Here is a 17701-nt window from a genome sequence, read left to right as displayed (position 1 = left end):
CGCAGCAACCCCGGTTCGAGTCCGGGTCACGGCAACCCTTTGCCGTTGAGTATACGGGAAGGTTGAAAATATTTTACCACCTCATCTTTCTGCTTGATTTTGTTTCTGAAGCTTGGCCTGTGCAGGGCGCCATCAGACAAGGGGGCTTGCTTTCTAACATTATGCGTAGTCATGGCCGAGAGGTTAAGGCGATGGACTTGAAAACCATTGTGGTCTCCCTGCGCAGGTTCGAGCTCTGCCAACTACGGTAGGGATTTGCAGTATTGCTTTAGCTTTCTGTGACGGTAATTGTGCCATCTATGGTCCTTCGCTCTCTGTGCCATAACTGCTTCTAGCTTTCATCCTCGTTAAACCTGCGTCTCTTCTGGGCAGCTTGTTGTAAAATTGCTGATTTATAAAAGGTGAGAAGCCAGTGCCCCAAAAGAGCCCGGATAGCTCAGTCGGTAGAGCATCAGACTTTTAATCTGAGGGTCCAGGGTTCAAGTCCCTGTTCGGGTGAAGGTCTGTCTACTTTTGGCGGAGTCACCTTGCTATCACTATGGTCCATCTCTTCTTCTGAATCTGTACTGGAGCGGTGTTCCTTCCTGCTCCAGGGTATCAGTGCACCTCCCTTGTTTGGCACACCTGATTCTGATGGTCAGCTCGTTAGGAAAGCGCGCTCACAGAGTGAGTAGAATAAGACAGACCTCCGAATTGTGCAGTGCTGTCGGTCCCCAGGCCCAGCACTGAAAAACCCCATTACATAGGATGAGACATGGCAGCCTGATTTCTCCTCAGTGGGACTGCTAATTTTCCCGCTTCCAGGGCTAGCTTACAATCTCGGCTTGCTAGGTTGCAAGTAGGTCAGGCAGCAATGTGACACACAACAGGGCAGAAGGTGGTCTGCTTAATTCAAGTCCCTGTTTGGGCGAAGGTCAGTCTACTTTTTGGAGGCCTCAGCTAGCTATCACTACGGGACCATCTCTTCTGCTGACTCTGTATTAGAGCGATGTTCCTTCCTTCTCCCGGGGATCAGTGCATCTCCCTTGTTCGGCACACATGATTCTGATGGTCAGCCCTTTAGGAAAGAGTGCTCACAGAGTGAGTAGAATAAGACAGACCTCCCATTTGTGCAGTTGTGTCGGTCCCGAGGGCCAGTACTGAAAAACCCCATTACATAGGATGAGACATGGCAGCCTGATTTCTCCTCAGTGGGACTGCTGTTTTTCCCGCTTCCAGGGCTAGCTTACAATCTCGGCTTGCTAGGTTGCAAGTAGGTCAGGCAGCAATGTGACATACAACAGGGCAGAAGGTGGTCTGCTTAATTCAAGTCCCTGTTTGGGCGAAGGTCAGTCTACTTTTTGGAGGCCTCAGCTTGCTATCACTACGGGTCCATCTCTTCTGCTGACTCTGTATTAGAGCGATGTTCCTTCCTTCTCCCGGGGATCAGTGCATCTCCTTTGTTCGGCACACATGATTCTGATGGTCAGCCCTTTAGGAAAGAGTGCTCACAGAGTGAGTAGAATAAGACAGACTTCCCAATTGTGCAGTGCTGTCGGTCCCCAGGGCCAGTACTGAAAAACCCCATTACATAGGATGAGACATGGCAGCCTGATTTCTCCTCAGTGGGAGCGCTGTTTTACCCGCTTGCAGGGCTAGCTTGCAATCTCCGCTTGCTGACTGAGCTGGGTTGGTTGCAAGTAGGACAGGCAACAGTGTTGGACACAAACTGAGCAGTAATTGGTCTACTCCCGTAGTCGTGGCCGAGTGGTTAAGGCGATGCACTTGAAATCCATTGGGGTCTCCCCGCGCAGGTTCGAATCCTGCCCACTACGCTGTTTGCTGAAGGCCATGAGGCAAAGCCTTAATTCAAGTCCCTGTTTGGGCGTAGGTCAGTCTTCTTTTTGTAGGCCTCAGCTTGCTATAACTACGGTCCATCTCTTCTGCTGACTCTGTACTAGAGCGATGTTCCTTTCTGCTCCCGGGGATCAGTGCATCTCCCTTGTTCGGCAAACCTGATTCTGATGGTCAGCCCTTTAGGAAAAAGTGCTCACAGAGTGAGTAGAATAAGACAGACTTCCCAATTGTGCAGTGCTGTCGGTCCCCAGGGCCAGTACTGAAAAACCCCATTACATAGGATGAGACATGGCAGCCTGATTTCTCCTCAGAGGGACCGATGTTTTACCCGCTTGCAGGGCTAGCTTGCAATCTCTGCTTGCTGACTGAGCTGGGTTGGTTGCAAGTAGGTCAGGCAGCAGTGTTGGACACAAACTGAGCAGTAATTGGTCTACTCCCGTAGTCGTGGCCGAGTGGTTAAGGCGATGGACTTGAAATCCATTGGGGTCTCCCCGCGCAGGTTCGAATCCTGCCGACTACGCTTTTTGCTGAATGCCATGAGGCAAAGCATCCATGCATTTTTCACGGTCCTCGCACTTATTTGCGAAATGTCCAGACCCTCTTCGATGGACAAACACACCGCTGCTGCTTCTTGTATCTGGGCTCCAGGGGTTGTCTTGGGAGAGCCAGTGGCACGCCGTGATCGTATAGTGGTTAGTACTCTGCGTTGTGGCCGCAGCAACCCCGGTTCGAGTCCGGGTCACGGCAACCCTTTGCCGTTGAGTATACGGGAAGGTTGAAAATATTTTACCACCTCATCTTTCTGCTTGATTTTGTTTCTGAAGCTTGGCCTGTGCAGGGCGCCATCAGACAAGGGGGCTTGCTTTCTAACATTATGCGTAGTCATGGCCGAGAGGTTAAGGCGATGGCCTTGAAAACCATTGTGGTCTCCCTGCGCAGGTTCGAGCTCTGCCAACTACGGTAGGGATTTGCAGTATTGCTTTAGCTTTCTGTGACGGTAATTGTGCCATCTATGGTCCTTCGCTCTCTGTGCCATAACTGCTTCTAGCTTTCATCCTCGTTAAACCTGCGTCTCTTCTGGACAGCTTGTTGTAAAATTGCTGATTTATAAAAGGTGAGAAGCCAGTGCCCCAAAAGAGCCCGGATAGCTCAGTCGGTAGAGCATCAGACTTTTAATCTGAGGGTCCAGGGTTCAAGTCCCTGTTCGGGTGAAGGTCTGTCTACTTTTGGCGGAGTCACCTTGCTATCACTATGGTCCATCTCTTCTTCTGAATCTGTACTGGAGCGGTGTTCCTTCCTGCTCCAGGGTATCAGTGCACCTCCCTTGTTTGGCACACCTGATTCTGATGGTCAGCTCGTTAGGAAAGCGCGCTCACAGAGTGAGTAGAATAAGACAGACCTCCGAATTGTGCAGTGCTGTCGGTCCCCAGGCCCAGCACTGAAAAACCCCATTACATAGGATGAGACATGGCAGCCTGATTTCTCCTCAGTGGGACTGCTAATTTTCCCGCTTCCAGGGCTAGCTTACAATCTCGGCTTGCTAGGTTGCAAGTAGGTCAGGCAGCAATGTGACACACAACAGGGCAGAAGGTGGTCTGCTTAATTCAAGTCCCTGTTTGGGCGAAGGTCAGTCTACTTTTTGGAGGCCTCAGCTAGCTATCACTACGGGACCATCTCTTCTGCTGACTCTGTATTAGAGCGATGTTCCTTCCTTCTCCCGGGGATCAGTGCATCTCCCTTGTTCGGCACACATGATTCTGATGGTCAGCCCTTTAGGAAAGAGTGCTCACAGAGTGAGTAGAATAAGACAGACCTCCCATTTGTGCAGTTGTGTCGGTCCCGAGGGCCAGTACTGAAAAACCCCATTACATAGGATGAGACATGGCAGCCTGATTTCTCCTCAGTGGGACTGCTGTTTTTCCCGCTTCCAGGGCTAGCTTACAATCTCGGCTTGCTAGGTTGCAAGTAGGTCAGGCAGCAATGTGACATACAACAGGGCAGAAGGTGGTCTGCTTAATTCAAGTCCCTGTTTGGGCGAAGGTCAGTCTACTTTTTGGAGGCCTCAGCTTGCTATCACTACGGGTCCATCTCTTCTGCTGACTCTGTATTAGAGCGATGTTCCTTCCTTCTCCCGGGGATCAGTGCATCTCCTTTGTTCGGCACACATGATTCTGATGGTCAGCCCTTTAGGAAAGAGTGCTCACAGAGTGAGTAGAATAAGACAGACTTCCCAATTGTGCAGTGCTGTCGGTCCCCAGGGCCAGTACTGAAAAACCCCATTACATAGGATGAGACATGGCAGCCTGATTTCTCCTCAGTGGGAGCGCTGTTTTACCCGCTTGCAGGGCTAGCTTGCAATCTCCGCTTGCTGACTGAGCTGGGTTGGTTGCAAGTAGGACAGGCAACAGTGTTGGACACAAACTGAGCAGTAATTGGTCTACTCCCCCGTACTCGTGGCCGAGTGGTTAAGGCGATGCACTTGAAATCCATTGGGGTCTCCCCGCGCAGGTTCGAATCCTGCCCACTACGCTGTTTGCTGAAGGCCATGAGGCAAAGCCTTAATTCAAGTCCCTGTTTGGGCGTAGGTCAGTCTTCTTTTTGTAGGCCTCAGCTTGCTATAACTACGGTCCATCTCTTCTGCTGACTCTGTACTAGAGCGATGTTCCTTTCTGCTCCCGGGGATCAGTGCATCTCCCTTGTTCGGCAAACCTGATTCTGATGGTCAGCCCTTTAGGAAAAAGTGCTCACAGAGTGAGTAGAATAAGACAGACTTCCCAATTGTGCAGTGCTGTCGGTCCCCAGGGCCAGTACTGAAAAACCCCATTACATAGGATGAGACATGGCAGCCTGATTTCTCCTCAGAGGGACCGATGTTTTACCCGCTTGCAGGGCTAGCTTGCAATCTCTGCTTGCTGACTGAGCTGGGTTGGTTGCAAGTAGGTCAGGCAGCAGTGTTGGACACAAACTGAGCAGTAATTGGTCTACTCCCGTAGTCGTGGCCGAGTGGTTAAGGCGATGGACTTGAAATCCATTGGGGTCTCCCCGCGCAGGTTCGAATCCTGCCGACTGCGCTTTTTGCTGAATGCCATGAGGCAAAGCATCCATGCATTTTTCACGGTCCTCGCACTTATTTGCGAAATGTCCAGACCCTCTTCGATGGACAAACACGCCGCTGCTGCTTCTTGTATCCGGGCTCCAGGGGTTGTCTTGGGAGAGCCAGTGGCACGCCGTGATCGTATAGTGGTTAGTAATCTGCGTTGTGGCCGCAGCAACCCCGGTTCGAATCCGGGTCACGGCAACCCTTTGCCGTTGAGTATACGGGAAGGTTGAAAATATTTTACCACCTCATCTTTCTGCTTGATTTTGTTTCTGAAGCTTGGCCTGTGCAGGGCGCCATCAGACAAGGGGGCTTGCTTTCTAACATTATGCGTAGTCATGGCCGAGAGGTTAAGGCAATGGACTTGAAATCCATTGGGATCTCCCTGCGCAGGTTTGAGCTCTGCCAACTACGGGAGGGATTTGCAGTATTGATTTAGCTTTCTGTGACGGTAATTGTGCCATCTATGGTCCTTCGCTCTCTGTGCCATAACTGCTTCTAGCTTTCATCCTCGTTACACCTGCGTCTCTTCTGGGCAGCTTGTTGTAAAATTGCTGATTTATAAAAGGTGAGAAGCCAGTGCCCCAAAAGAGCCCGGATAGCTCAGTCGGTAGAGCATCAGACTTTTAATCTGAGGGTCCAGGGTTCAAGTCCCTGTTCGGGTGAAGGTCTGTCTACTTTTGGCGGAGTCACCTTGCTATCACTATGGTCCATCTCTTCTTCTGAATCTGTACTGGAGCGGTGTTCCTTCCTGCTCCAGGGTATCAGTGCACCTCCCTTGTTTGGCACACCTGATTCTGATGGTCAGCTCGTTAGGAAAGCGCGCTCACAGAGTGAGTAGAATAAGACAGACCTCCGAATTGTGCAGTGCTGTCGGTCCCCAGGCCCAGCACTGAAAAACCCCATTACATAGGATGAGACATGGCAGCCTGATTTCTCCTCAGTGGGACTGCTAATTTTCCCGCTTCCAGGGCTAGCTTACAATCTCGGCTTGCTAGGTTGCAAGTAGGTCAGGCAGCAATGTGACACACAACAGGGCAGAAGGTGGTCTGCTTAATTCAAGTCCCTGTTTGGGCGAAGGTCAGTCTACTTTTTGGAGGCCTCAGCTAGCTATCACTACGGGACCATCTCTTCTGCTGACTCTGTATTAGAGCGATGTTCCTTCCTTCTCCCGGGGATCAGTGCATCTCCCTTGTTCGGCACACATGATTCTGATGGTCAGCCCTTTAGGAAAGAGTGCTCACAGAGTGAGTAGAATAAGACAGACCTCCCATTTGTGCAGTTGTGTCGGTCCCGAGGGCCAGTACTGAAAAACCCCATTACATAGGATGAGACATGGCAGCCTGATTTCTCCTCAGTGGGACTGCTGTTTTTCCCGCTTCCAGGGCTAGCTTACAATCTCGGCTTGCTAGGTTGCAAGTAGGTCAGGCAGCAATGTGACATACAACAGGGCAGAAGGTGGTCTGCTTAATTCAAGTCCCTGTTTGGGCGAAGGTCAGTCTACTTTTTGGAGGCCTCAGCTTGCTATCACTACGGGTCCATCTCTTCTGCTGACTCTGTATTAGAGCGATGTTCCTTCCTTCTCCCGGGGATCAGTGCATCTCCTTTGTTCGGCACACATGATTCTGATGGTCAGCCCTTTAGGAAAGAGTGCTCACAGAGTGAGTAGAATAAGACAGACTTCCCAATTGTGCAGTGCTGTCGGTCCCCAGGGCCAGTACTGAAAAACCCCATTACATAGGATGAGACATGGCAGCCTGATTTCTCCTCAGTGGGAGCGCTGTTTTACCCGCTTGCAGGGCTAGCTTGCAATCTCCGCTTGCTGACTGAGCTGGGTTGGTTGCAAGTAGGACAGGCAACAGTGTTGGACACAAACTGAGCAGTAATTGGTCTACTCCCCCGTACTCGTGGCCGAGTGGTTAAGGCGATGCACTTGAAATCCATTGGGGTCTCCCCGCGCAGGTTCGAATCCTGCCCACTACGCTGTTTGCTGAAGGCCATGAGGCAAAGCCTTAATTCAAGTCCCTGTTTGGGCGTAGGTCAGTCTTCTTTTTGTAGGCCTCAGCTTGCTATATCTACGGTCCATCTCTTCTGCTGACTCTGTACTAGAGCGATGTTCCTTTCTGCTCCCGGGGATCAGTGCATCTCCCTTGTTCGGCAAACCTGATTCTGATGGTCAGCCCTTTAGGAAAAAGTGCTCACAGAGTGAGTAGAATAAGACAGACTTCCCAATTGTGCAGTGCTGTCGGTCCCCAGGGCCAGTACTGAAAAACCCCATTACATAGGATGAGACATGGCAGCCTGATTTCTCCTCAGAGGGACCGATGTTTTACCCGCTTGCAGGGCTAGCTTGCAATCTCTGCTTGCTGACTGAGCTGGGTTGGTTGCAAGTAGGTCAGGCAGCAGTGTTGGACACAAACTGAGCAGTAATTGGTCTACTCCCGTAGTCGTGGCTGAGTGGTTAAGGCGATGGACTTGAAATCCATTGGGGTCTCCCCGCGCAGGTTCGAATCCTGCCGACTGCGCTTTTTGCTGAATGCCATGAGGCAAAGCATCCATGCATTTTTCACGGTCCTCGCACTTATTTGCGAAATGTCCAGACCCTCTTCGATGGACAAACACGCCGCTGCTGCTTCTTGTATCCGGGCTCCAGGGGTTGTCTTGGGAGAGCCAGTGGCACGCCGTGATCGTATAGTGGTTAGTACTCTGCGTTGTGGCCGCAGCAACCCCGGTTCGAATCCGGGTCACGGCAACCCTTTGCCGTTGAGTATACGGGAAGGTTGAAAATATTTTACCACCTCATCTTTCTGCTTGATTTTGTTTCTGAAGCTTGGCCTGTGCAGGGCGCCATCAGACAAGGGGGCTTGCTTTCTAACATTATGCGTAGTCATGGCCGAGAGGTTAAGGCGATGGACTTGAAATCCATTGGGATCTCCCTGCGCAGGTTTGAGCTCTGCCAACTACGGGAGGGATTTGCAGTATTGATTTAGCTTTCTGTGACGGTAATTGTGCCATCTATGGTCCTTCGCTCTCTGTGCCATAACTGCTTCTAGCTTTCATCCTCGTTACACCTGCGTCTCTTCTGGGCAGCTTGTTGTAAAATTGCTGATTTATAAAAGGTGAGAAGCCAGTGCCCCAAAAGAGCCCGGATAGCTCAGTCGGTAGAGCATCAGACTTTTAATCTGAGGGTCCAGGGTTCAAGTCCCTGTTCGGGTGAAGGTCTGTCTACTTTTGGCGGAGTCACCTTGCTATCACTATGGTCCATCTCTTCTTCTGAATCTGTACTGGAGCGGTGTTCCTTCCTGCTCCAGGGTATCAGTGCACCTCCCTTGTTTGGCACACCTGATTCTGATGGTCAGCTCGTTAGGAAAGCGCGCTCACAGAGTGAGTAGAATAAGACAGACCTCCGAATTGTGCAGTGCTGTCGGTCCCCAGGCCCAGCACTGAAAAACCCCATTACATAGGATGAGACATGGCAGCCTGATTTCTCCTCAGTGGGACTGCTGTTTTTCCCGCTTCCAGGGCTAGGTTACAATCTCGGCTTGCTAGGTTGCAAGTAGGTCAGGCAGCAATGTGACACACAACAGGGCAGAAGGTGGTCTGCTTAATTCAAGTCCCTGTTTGGGCGAAGGTCAGTCTACTTTTTGGAGGCCTCAGCTTGCTATCACTACGGGTCCATCTCTTCTGCTGACTCTGTATTAGAGCGATGTTCCTTCCTTCTCCCGGGGATCAGTGCATCTCCTTTGTTCGGCACACATGATTCTGATGGTCAGCCCTTTAGGAAAGAGTGCTCACAGAGTGAGTAGAATAAGACTGACTTCCCAATTGTGCAGTGCTGTCGGTCCCCAGGGCCAGTACTGAAAAAACCCATTACATAGGATGAGACATGGCAGCCTGATTTCTCCTCAGTGGGAGCGCTGTTTTACCCGCTTGCAGGGCTAGCTTGCAATCTCCGCTTGCTGACTGAGCTGGGTTGGTTGCAAGTAGGACAGGCAGCAGTGTTGGACACAAACTGAGCAGTAATTGGTCTACTCCCGTAGACGTGGCCGAGTGGTTAAGGCGATGGACTTGAAATCCTTTGGGGTCTCCCCGCGCAGGTTCGAATCCTGCCGACTATGCTGTTTGCTGAAGGCCATGAGGCAAAGCATCCATGTATTTTTCACGGTCCTCGCACTTATTTGCGAAATGTCCAGACCCTCTTCGATGGACAAACACGCCGCTGCTGCTTCTTGTATCCGGGCTCCAGGGGTTGTCTTGGGAGAGCCCGTGGCACGCCGTGATCGTATAGTGGTTAGTACTCTGCGTTGTGGCCGCAGCAACCCCGGTTCGAATCCGAGTCACGGCAACCCTTTGCCGTTGAGTATACGGGAAGGTTGAAAATATTTTACCACCTCATCTTTCTGCTTGATTTTGTTTCTGAAGCTTGGCCTGTGCAGGGCGCCATCAGACAAGGGGGCTTGCTTTCTAATATTATGCGTAGTCATGGCCGAGAGGTTAAGGCGATGGACTTGAAAACCATTGTGGTCTCCCTGCGCAGGTTCGAGCTCTGCCAACTACGGTAGGGATTTGCAGTATTGCTTTAGCTTTCTGTGACGGTAATTGTGCCATCTATGGTCCTTCGCTCTCTGTGCCATAACTGCTTCTAGCTTTCATCCTCGTTACACCTGCGTCTCTTCTGGGCAGCTTGTTGTAAAATTGCTGATTTATAAAAGGTGAGAAGCCAGTTCCCCAAAAGAGCCCGGATAGCTCAGTCGGTAGAGCATCAGACTTTTAATCTGAGGGTCCAGGGTTCAAGTCCCTGTTCGGGTGAAGGTCTGTCTACTTTTGGCGGAGTCACCTTGCTATCACTATGGTCCATCTCTTCTTCTGAATCTGTACTGGAGCGGTGTTCCTTCCTGCTCCAGGGTATCAGTGCACCTCCCTTGTTTGGCACACCTGATTCTGATGGTCAGCTCGTTAGGAAAGCGCGCTCACAGAGTGAGTAGAATAAGACAGACCTCCGAATTGTGCAGTGCTGTCGGTCCCCAGGCCCAGCACTGAAAAACCCCATTACATAGGATGAGACATGGCAGCCTGATTTCTCCTCAGTGGGACTGCTGTTTTTCCCGCTTCCAGGGCTAGGTTACAATCTCGGCTTGCTAGGTTGCAAGTAGGTCAGGCAGCAATGTGACACACAACAGGGCAGAAGGTGGTCTGCTTAATTCAAGTCCCTGTTTGGGCGAAGGTCAGTCTACTTTTTGGAGGCCTCAGCTTGCTATCACTACGGGTCCATCTCTTCTGCTGACTCTGTATTAGAGCGATGTTCCTTCCTTCTCCCGGGGATCAGTGCATCTCCTTTGTTCGGCACACATGATTCTGATGGTCAGCCCTTTAGGAAAGAGTGCTCACAGAGTGAGTAGAATAAGACTGACTTCCCAATTGTGCAGTGCTGTCGGTCCCCAGGGCCAGTACTGAAAAAACCCATTACATAGGATGAGACATGGCAGCCTGATTTCTCCTCAGTGGGAGCGCTGTTTTACCCGCTTGCAGGGCTAGCTTGCAATCTCCGCTTGCTGACTGAGCTGGGTTGGTTGCAAGTAGGACAGGCAGCAGTGTTGGACACAAACTGAGCAGTAATTGGTCTACTCCCGTAGACGTGGCCGAGTGGTTAAGGCGATGGACTTGAAATCCATTGGGGTCTCCCCGCGCAGGTTCGAATCCTGCCGACTACGGGAGGGATTTGCAGTATTGCTTTAGCTTTCTGTGACGGTAATTGTGCCTTCTATGGTCCTTCGCTCTCTGTGCCATAACTGCTTCTAGCTTTCATCCTTGTGACACCTGTGTCTCTTCTGGGGAGCTTGTTGTAAAATTGCTGATTTATAAAAGGTGAGAAGCCAGTGCTCCACAAGAGCCTGGATAGCTCAGTCGGTAGAGCATCAGACTTTTAATCTGAGGGTCCAGGGTTCAAATCCCTGTTTGGGTGAAAGTCTGTCTGCTTTTGGCGGAGTCACCTTGCTATCACTACGGTCCATCTCTTCTTCTGAATCTGTACTGGAGCGGTGTTCCTTCCTGCTCCAGGGTATCCGTGCACCTCGCTTGTTTGGCACACCTGATTCTGATGGTCAGCTCGTTAGGAAAGCGCGCTCACAGAGTGAGTAGAATAAGACAGACCTCCGAATTGTGCAGTGCTGTCGGTCCCCAGGCCCAGCACTGAAAAACCCCATTACATAGGATGAGACATGGCAGCCTGATTTCTCCTCAGTGGGACTGCTGTTTTACCCGCTTCCAGGGCTAGCTTACAATCTCGGCTTGCTAGGTTGCAAGTAGGTCAGGCAGCAATGTGACACACAACAGGGCAGAAGGTTGTCTGCTTAATTCAAGTCCCTGTTTGGGCGAAGGTCAGTCTACTTTTTGGAGGCCTCAGCTTGCTATCACTACAGGTCCATCTCTTCTGCTGACTCTGTATTAGAGCGATGTTCCTTCCTTCTCCAGGGGGTCAGTACATCTCCCTTGTTCGGCACACATGATTCTGATGGTCAGCCCTTTAGGAAAGAGTGCTCACGGAGTGAGTAGAATAAGACAGACCTCCCATTTGTGCAGTGCTGTCGGTCCCCAGTGCCAATACTGAAAAACCCCATTACATAGGATGAGACATGGCAGCCTGATTTCTCCTCAGTGGGACTGCTGTTTTAGCCGCTTCCAGGGCTAGCTTACAATCTCGGCTTGCTAGGTTGCAAGTAGGTCAGGCACCAGTGTTACACACAACATGGCAGAAGGTGGTCTGCTTAATTCAAGTCCCTGTTTGGGCGTAGGTCAGTCTTCTTTTTGTAGGCCTCAGCTTGCTATCACTACGGTCCATCTCTTCTGCTGACTCTGTATTAGAGCGATGTTCCTTCCTTCTCCCGGGGATCAGTGCATCTCTTTGTTCGGCACACATGATTCTGATGGTCAGCCCTTTAGGAAAGAGTGCTCACAGAGTGAGTAGAATAAGACAGACTTCCCAATTGTGCAGTGCTGTCGGTCCCCAGGGCCAGTACTGAAAAACCCCATTACATAGGATGAGACATGGCAGCCTGATTTCTCCTCAGTGGGAGCGCTGTTTTACCCGCTTGCAGGGCTAGCTTGCAATCTCCGCTTGCTGACTGAGCTGGGTTGGTTGCAAGTAGGACAGGCAGCAGTGTTGGACACAAACTGAGCAGAAATTGGTGTACTCCTGTAGTCGTGGCCGAGTGGTTAAGGCGATGGACTAGAAATCCATTGGGGTCTCCCCGCGCAGGTTCGAATCCTGCCGACTACGCTGTTTGCTGAAGGCCATGAGGCAAGGCATCCATGCATTTTTCACAGTCCTCGCACTTATTTGCGAAATGTCCAGTCCCTCTTCGATGGACAAACACGCCGCTGCTGCTTCTTGTATCAGGGCTCCAGGCGTTGTCTTGGGTGAGCCAGTGGCACGCCGTGATCGTATAGTGGTTAGTACTCTACGTTGTGGCTGCAGCAACACCGGTTCGAATCCGGGTCACGGCAACCCTTTGCTGTTGAGTATACGGGAAGGTTGAAAATTTTTTACCACCTCATCTTTCTGCGTGATTTTGTTTCTGAAGCTTGGCCTGTGCAGGGTGCCACCAGACAGTGGGTCTTGCTTTCTAACATTAGGCGTAGTCGTGGCCGAGAGGTTAAGGCGATGGACTTGAAATCCATTGGGGTCTCCCTGCGCAGGTTCGAACTCTGCCGACTACGGGAGGGAATTGCAGTATTGCTTTAGCTTTCTGTGACGGTAATTGTGCCTTCTATGGTCCTTCGCTCTCTGTGCCATAACTGCTTCTAGCTTTCATCCTTGTGACACCTGCGTCTCTTCTGGGCAGCTTGTTGTAAAACTGCTGCTTTATAAAAGGTGAGAAGCCAGTGCTCCACAAGAGCCTGGATAGCTCAGTCGGTAGAGCATCAGACTTTTAATTTGAGGGTCCAGGGTTCAAGTCCCTGTTAGGGTGAAGATCTGTCTGCTTTTGGCGGAGTCACCATGCTATCACTACGGTCCATCTCTTCTTCTGAATCTGTACTGGAGCGGTGTTCCTTCCTGCTCCAGGGTATCAGTGCACCTCCCTTGTTTGGCACACCTGATTCTGATGGTGAGCTCGTTAGGAAAGCGCGCTCACAGAGTGAGTAGAATAAGACAGACCTCCGAATTGTGCAGTGCTGTTGGTCCCCAGGCCTAGCACTGAAAAACCCCATTACATAGGATGAGACATGGCATCCTGATTTCTCCTCAGTGGGACTGCTGTTTTACCCGCTTCCAGGGCTAGCTTACAATCTCGGCTTGCTAGGTTGCAAGTAGGTCAGGCAGCAATGTGACACACAACAGGGCAGAAGGTGGTCTGCTTAATTCAAGTCCCTGTTTGGGCGAAGGTCAGTCTACTTTTTGGAGGCCTCAGCTTGCTATCACTACGGGTCCATCTCTTCTGCTGACTCTGTATTAGAGCGATGTTCCTTCCTTCTCCCGGGGATCAGTGCAACTCCCTTGTTCGGCACACATGATTCTGATGGTCAGCCCTTTAGGAAAGAGTGCTCACGGAGTGAGTAGAATAAGAAAGACCTCCCATTTGTGCAGTGCTGTCGGTCCCCAGGGCCAGTACTGAAAAACCCCATTACATAGGATGAGACATGGCAGCCTGATTTCTCCTCAGTGGGACTGCTGTTTTAGCCGCTTCCAGGGCTAGCTTACAATCTCCGCTTGCTAGGTTGCATGTAGATCAGGCAGCAGTGTTACACACAACAGGGCAGAAGGTGGTCAGCTTAATTCAAGTCCCTGTTTGGGCGAAGGTCAGTCTTCTTTTTGTAGGCCTCAGCTTGCTATCACTACGGTCCATCTCATCTGCTGACTCTGTACTAGAGCGATGTTCCTTCCTGCTCCCGGGGATCAGTGCATCTCCCTTGTTCGGAACACCTGATTCTGATGTTCAGCCCTTTAGGAAAGAGTGCTCACAGAGTGAGTAGAATAAGACAGACTTCCCAATTGTGCAGTGCTGTCGGTCCCCAGGGTCAGTACTGAAAAACCCCATTACATAGGATGAGACATGGCAGGCTTATTTCTCCTCAGTGGGACAGCTGTTTTACCCACTTGCAGGGCTAGCTTGCAATCTCCGCTTGCTGACTGAGCTGGTTTGGTTGCAAGTAGGTCAGGCAGCAGTGTTGGACACAAACTGAGCAGAAATTGGTCTACTCCCGTAGTCGTGGCCGAGTGGTTAAGGCGATGGACTAGAAATCCATTGGGGTCTCCCCGCGCAGGTTCGAATCCTGCCGATTACGCTGTTTGCTGAAGGCCATGAGGCAAAGCATCCATGCATTTTTCATGGTCCTCGCACTTATTTGCGAAATGTCCAGTCCCTCTTCGATGGACAAACACGCCGCTGCTGCTTCTTGTATCCGGGCTCCAGGGGTTCTCTTGGGTGAGCCAGTGGCACGCCTTGATCGTATAGTGGTTAGTACTCTGCGTTGTGGCCGCAGCAACCCCGGTTCGAATCAGGGTCACGGCAACCCTTTGCCTTTGAGTATACTGGAAGCTTGAACATTTTTTACCACCTCATCTTTCTGCGTGATTTTGTTTCTGAAGCTTGGCCTGTGCAGGGCGCCATCAGACAAGGGGGCTTGCTTTCTAACATTAGGCGTAGTCGTGGCCGAGAGGTTAAGGCGATGGACTTGAAATCCATTGGGGTCTCCCTGAGCAGGTTCGAACTCTGTCGACTATGGGAGGGATTTGCAGTATTGCTTTAGCTATCTGTGACTCTCATTGTGCCATCTATGGTCCTTCGCTCTCTGTGCCATAACTATTTCTAGCTTTCATCCTTGTGACACCTGCGTCTCTTCTGGGCAGCTTGTTGTAAAACTGCTGCTTTATAAAAGGTGAGAAGCCAGTGTTCCTCAAGAGCCTGGATAGCTCAACGGTAGAGCATCAGACTTTTAATCTGAGGGTCCAGGATTCAAGTCCCTGTTAGGGTGAAGGTCTATCTGCTTTTGGCGGAGTCACCTTGCTATCACTACGGTCCATCTCTTCTTCTGAATCTGTACTGGAGCGGTGTTCCTTCCTGCTCCAGGGTATCAGTGCACCTCCCTTGTTTGGCACACCTGATTCCGATGGTCAGCTCGTTAGGAAAGCGCGCTCACAGAGTGAGTAGAATAAGACAGACCTCCGAATTTTGCAGTGCTGTCGGTCCCCAGGCCCAGCACTGAAAAACCCCATTACATAGGATGAGACATGGCAGCCTGATTTCTCCTCAGTGGGACTGCTGTTTTACCCGCTTCCAGGGCTAGCTTACAATCTTGGCTTGCTAGTTTGCAAGTAGGTCAGGCAGCAATGTGACACACAACAGGGCAGAAGGTGGTCTGCTTAATTCAAGTCCCTGTTTGGGCGAAGGTCAGTCTACTTTTTGGAGGCCTCAGCTTGCTATCACTACGGGTCCATCTCTTCTGCTGACTCTGTATTAGAGCGATGTTCCTTCCTTCTCCAGGGGGTCAGTACATCTCCCTTGTTCGGCACACATGATTCTGATGGTCAGCCCTTTAGGAAAGAGTGCTCACGGAGTGAGTAGAATAAGACAGACCTCCAATTTGTGCAGTGCTGTCAGTCCCCAGGGCCAGTACTGAAAAACCCCATTACATAGGATGAGACATGGCAGCCTGATTTCTCCTAAGTGGGACTGTTGTTTTAGCCGCTTCCAGGGCTAGCTTACAATCTCCGCTTGCTAGGTTGCAAGTAGGTAAGGCAGCAGTGTTACACACAACATAGGAGAAGGTGGTCTGCTTAATTCAAGTCCCTGTTTGGGCGAAGGTCAGTCTTCTTTTTGTAGGCCTCAGCTTGCTATCACTACGGTCCATCTCTTCTGCTGACTCTGTACTAGAGCGATGTTCCTTCCTGCTCCCGGGGATCAGTGCATCTCCCTTGTTTGGCACACCTGATTCTGATGGTCAGCCCTTTAGGAAAGAGTGCTCAAAGAGTGAGTATAATAAGACAGAATTCCCAATTGTGCAGTGCTGTCGGTCCCCAGGGCCAGTACTGAAAAACCCCATTACATAGGATGAGACATGGCAGCCTGATTTCTCCTCAGTGGGATTGCTGTTTTACCCGCTTGCAGGGCTAGTTTGCAATCTCCGCTTGCCGACTGAGCTGGGTTGGTTGCAAGTAGGTCAGGCAGCAGTGTTGGACACAAACTGAGCAGAAATTGGTCTACTCCCATAGTCGTGGCCGAGTGGTTAAGGCGATGAACAACAATCCATTGGGGTCTCCCCGCGCAGGTTCGAATCCTGCCGACTACGCTGTTTGCTAAAGGCCATGAGGCAAAGCATCCATGCATTTTTCACGGTCCTCGCACTTATTTGCGAAATGTCCAGTCCCTCTTCGATGGACAAACACGCCGCTTCTGCTTCTTGTATCCGGGCTTCTGGGGTTGTCTTGGGTTAGCTAGTGGCACGCCGTGATCGTATAGTGGTTAATACTCTGCGTTGTGGCTGCAGCAACCCCGGTTCGAATCCGGTTCACGGCAACCCTTTGCCGTTGAGTATACGGGAAGGTTGAAAATTTTTTACCACCTCATCTTTCTCTGCGTGATTTTGTTTCTGAAGCTTGGCGTGTGCAGGGCGCCATCGGACAAGGGGGGCTTGCTTTCTAACATTAGGCGTAGTCGTGGCCGAGAGGTTAAGGCGATGGACTTGAAATCCATTGGGGTTGGACACAAACTGAGCAGAAATTGGGGTTTTTCAGTACTGGCCCTGGGGACTCAGCATAGGTTCGAACCCTGGCCGACTACGGGAGGGCTTTGCAGTATTGGGAAATATATTTTCTTATATTTGGGGGGGGGGGGGTGGGGGGGGTGTAGACATAGTCTCAGAAAAATATTTGCAGGAGTCTCATTTTTCATGATATTTTACTCAGATTTGAAATAGAAACTTATGAGACATGTGGCTTTCAACCCATTACTTTTCTAGATTGCTCCAGGACTTATTTCATGTATTTTTATATCAAATAAAAAAATATGTAAGAGTGGTAAAAAAAATTCAAGGCACTTTAGTGTCTATAACTTTTAATATTTTTGAGCATTATCAAATATGGTTGATAAAAAGTGAAGCCCAAAGGGTCTTCTTTCTAAAGACACCACAATTATGTTTGTAACACACTGAAGTAGGAAACTATTACAATTATAAGTTAGTTAGAGCACTTTCAGCTGTGAGTCCCATAATGGGGGGTGCTGGCTAACAGGTTAAACCTCAGGTGGACACATATCTCACTTGCCATTTATTCATATTGGATGTACACCAAATTTGGGGCACCGTATCTCCGCCTCCCGGGGGTTCAGGGACTTGTGGCTGGTGGTGTCGGATAGAGGTCCCACTGGTCTGACTTTGACCCGATTTTGGTGCAGTTTGGCCCCGTTTTGGCGGAGTTACAGCTTGGCAAAGTGTGTGACATTTTGGTTAATATTCACATGTGGTGAAATTAACCAAAATCCAAAATTTTTTCTATGCATATTTCTACAGTGTTATGGGATAAAACTTACAAAAATGGATTCCTGGGAGCTAAAATTTATCTGTCCACGGAACCATTAGGAAGGGCGTGCTGAATAAATGGCAAATGGGAGGTTTTTTTTAAAAAAAATTTCCATTTACAATTTATTCAGCGGGACCACCGTAGTGCTCCTGTGGACATAATTTTTTTATGCATATTTTACATTATTATTGGATAAAACTTACATGAATGGATTCCTCTGAGTGTCCTGAGTACAGTACAGGTGTTTTCATTAA

General features: G+C 50.3%; 17 non-coding genes across 17 annotated transcripts in view; all 17 read left to right on the top strand.

Annotated features, from left to right (window-relative positions):
- Nucleotides 1-34, top strand: part of trnah-gug (transfer RNA histidin (anticodon GUG)) — a 72-nt gene extending 38 nt beyond the window's left edge. The window contains exon 1 of the tRNA in view: nucleotides 1-34. This exon is cut by the window's left edge and continues 38 nt beyond it. This is a non-coding gene — a tRNA (tRNA-His).
- Nucleotides 35-425: 391 nt separating this feature from the next.
- Nucleotides 426-498, top strand: trnak-uuu (transfer RNA lysine (anticodon UUU)). Its single transcript has one exon. It is a non-coding gene; the product is annotated as a tRNA-Lys (tRNA).
- A 1234-nt stretch (nucleotides 499-1732) lies between these two features.
- trnas-uga (transfer RNA serine (anticodon UGA)) lies at nucleotides 1733-1814 on the top strand. The gene has a single exon. It is a non-coding gene; the product is annotated as a tRNA-Ser (tRNA).
- A 460-nt stretch (nucleotides 1815-2274) lies between these two features.
- trnas-uga (transfer RNA serine (anticodon UGA)) lies at nucleotides 2275-2356 on the top strand. Its single transcript has one exon. It is a non-coding gene; the product is annotated as a tRNA-Ser (tRNA).
- A 155-nt stretch (nucleotides 2357-2511) lies between these two features.
- On the top strand, nucleotides 2512-2583 carry trnah-gug (transfer RNA histidin (anticodon GUG)). The gene has a single exon. It is a non-coding gene; the product is annotated as a tRNA-His (tRNA).
- Nucleotides 2584-2974: 391 nt separating this feature from the next.
- Nucleotides 2975-3047, top strand: trnak-uuu (transfer RNA lysine (anticodon UUU)). Its single transcript has one exon. It is a non-coding gene; the product is annotated as a tRNA-Lys (tRNA).
- Nucleotides 3048-4825: 1778 nt separating this feature from the next.
- Nucleotides 4826-4907, top strand: trnas-uga (transfer RNA serine (anticodon UGA)). The gene has a single exon. It is a non-coding gene; the product is annotated as a tRNA-Ser (tRNA).
- A 618-nt stretch (nucleotides 4908-5525) lies between these two features.
- trnak-uuu (transfer RNA lysine (anticodon UUU)) lies at nucleotides 5526-5598 on the top strand. The gene has a single exon. It is a non-coding gene; the product is annotated as a tRNA-Lys (tRNA).
- A 1778-nt stretch (nucleotides 5599-7376) lies between these two features.
- trnas-uga (transfer RNA serine (anticodon UGA)) lies at nucleotides 7377-7458 on the top strand. The gene has a single exon. It is a non-coding gene; the product is annotated as a tRNA-Ser (tRNA).
- A 155-nt stretch (nucleotides 7459-7613) lies between these two features.
- trnah-gug (transfer RNA histidin (anticodon GUG)) lies at nucleotides 7614-7685 on the top strand. Its single transcript has one exon. It is a non-coding gene; the product is annotated as a tRNA-His (tRNA).
- A 391-nt stretch (nucleotides 7686-8076) lies between these two features.
- Nucleotides 8077-8149, top strand: trnak-uuu (transfer RNA lysine (anticodon UUU)). Its single transcript has one exon. It is a non-coding gene; the product is annotated as a tRNA-Lys (tRNA).
- A 1520-nt stretch (nucleotides 8150-9669) lies between these two features.
- trnak-uuu (transfer RNA lysine (anticodon UUU)) lies at nucleotides 9670-9742 on the top strand. Its single transcript has one exon. It is a non-coding gene; the product is annotated as a tRNA-Lys (tRNA).
- Nucleotides 9743-10562: 820 nt separating this feature from the next.
- trnas-uga (transfer RNA serine (anticodon UGA)) lies at nucleotides 10563-10644 on the top strand. The gene has a single exon. It is a non-coding gene; the product is annotated as a tRNA-Ser (tRNA).
- Nucleotides 10645-10822: 178 nt separating this feature from the next.
- On the top strand, nucleotides 10823-10895 carry trnak-uuu (transfer RNA lysine (anticodon UUU)). Its single transcript has one exon. It is a non-coding gene; the product is annotated as a tRNA-Lys (tRNA).
- A 1232-nt stretch (nucleotides 10896-12127) lies between these two features.
- Nucleotides 12128-12209, top strand: trnas-aga (transfer RNA serine (anticodon AGA)). Its single transcript has one exon. It is a non-coding gene; the product is annotated as a tRNA-Ser (tRNA).
- A 358-nt stretch (nucleotides 12210-12567) lies between these two features.
- Nucleotides 12568-12649, top strand: trnas-uga (transfer RNA serine (anticodon UGA)). The gene has a single exon. It is a non-coding gene; the product is annotated as a tRNA-Ser (tRNA).
- Nucleotides 12650-14133: 1484 nt separating this feature from the next.
- trnas-aga (transfer RNA serine (anticodon AGA)) lies at nucleotides 14134-14215 on the top strand. Its single transcript has one exon. It is a non-coding gene; the product is annotated as a tRNA-Ser (tRNA).
- Nucleotides 14216-17701: the final 3486 nt, after the last annotated feature.

Source organism: Carassius carassius, chromosome 18 (assembly GCF_963082965.1).
Source record: "Carassius carassius chromosome 18, fCarCar2.1, whole genome shotgun sequence".
Lineage (NCBI taxonomy): Eukaryota > Metazoa > Chordata > Actinopteri > Cypriniformes > Cyprinidae > Carassius > Carassius carassius.
This window is presented reverse-complemented; position numbering and strand designations above follow the sequence as displayed.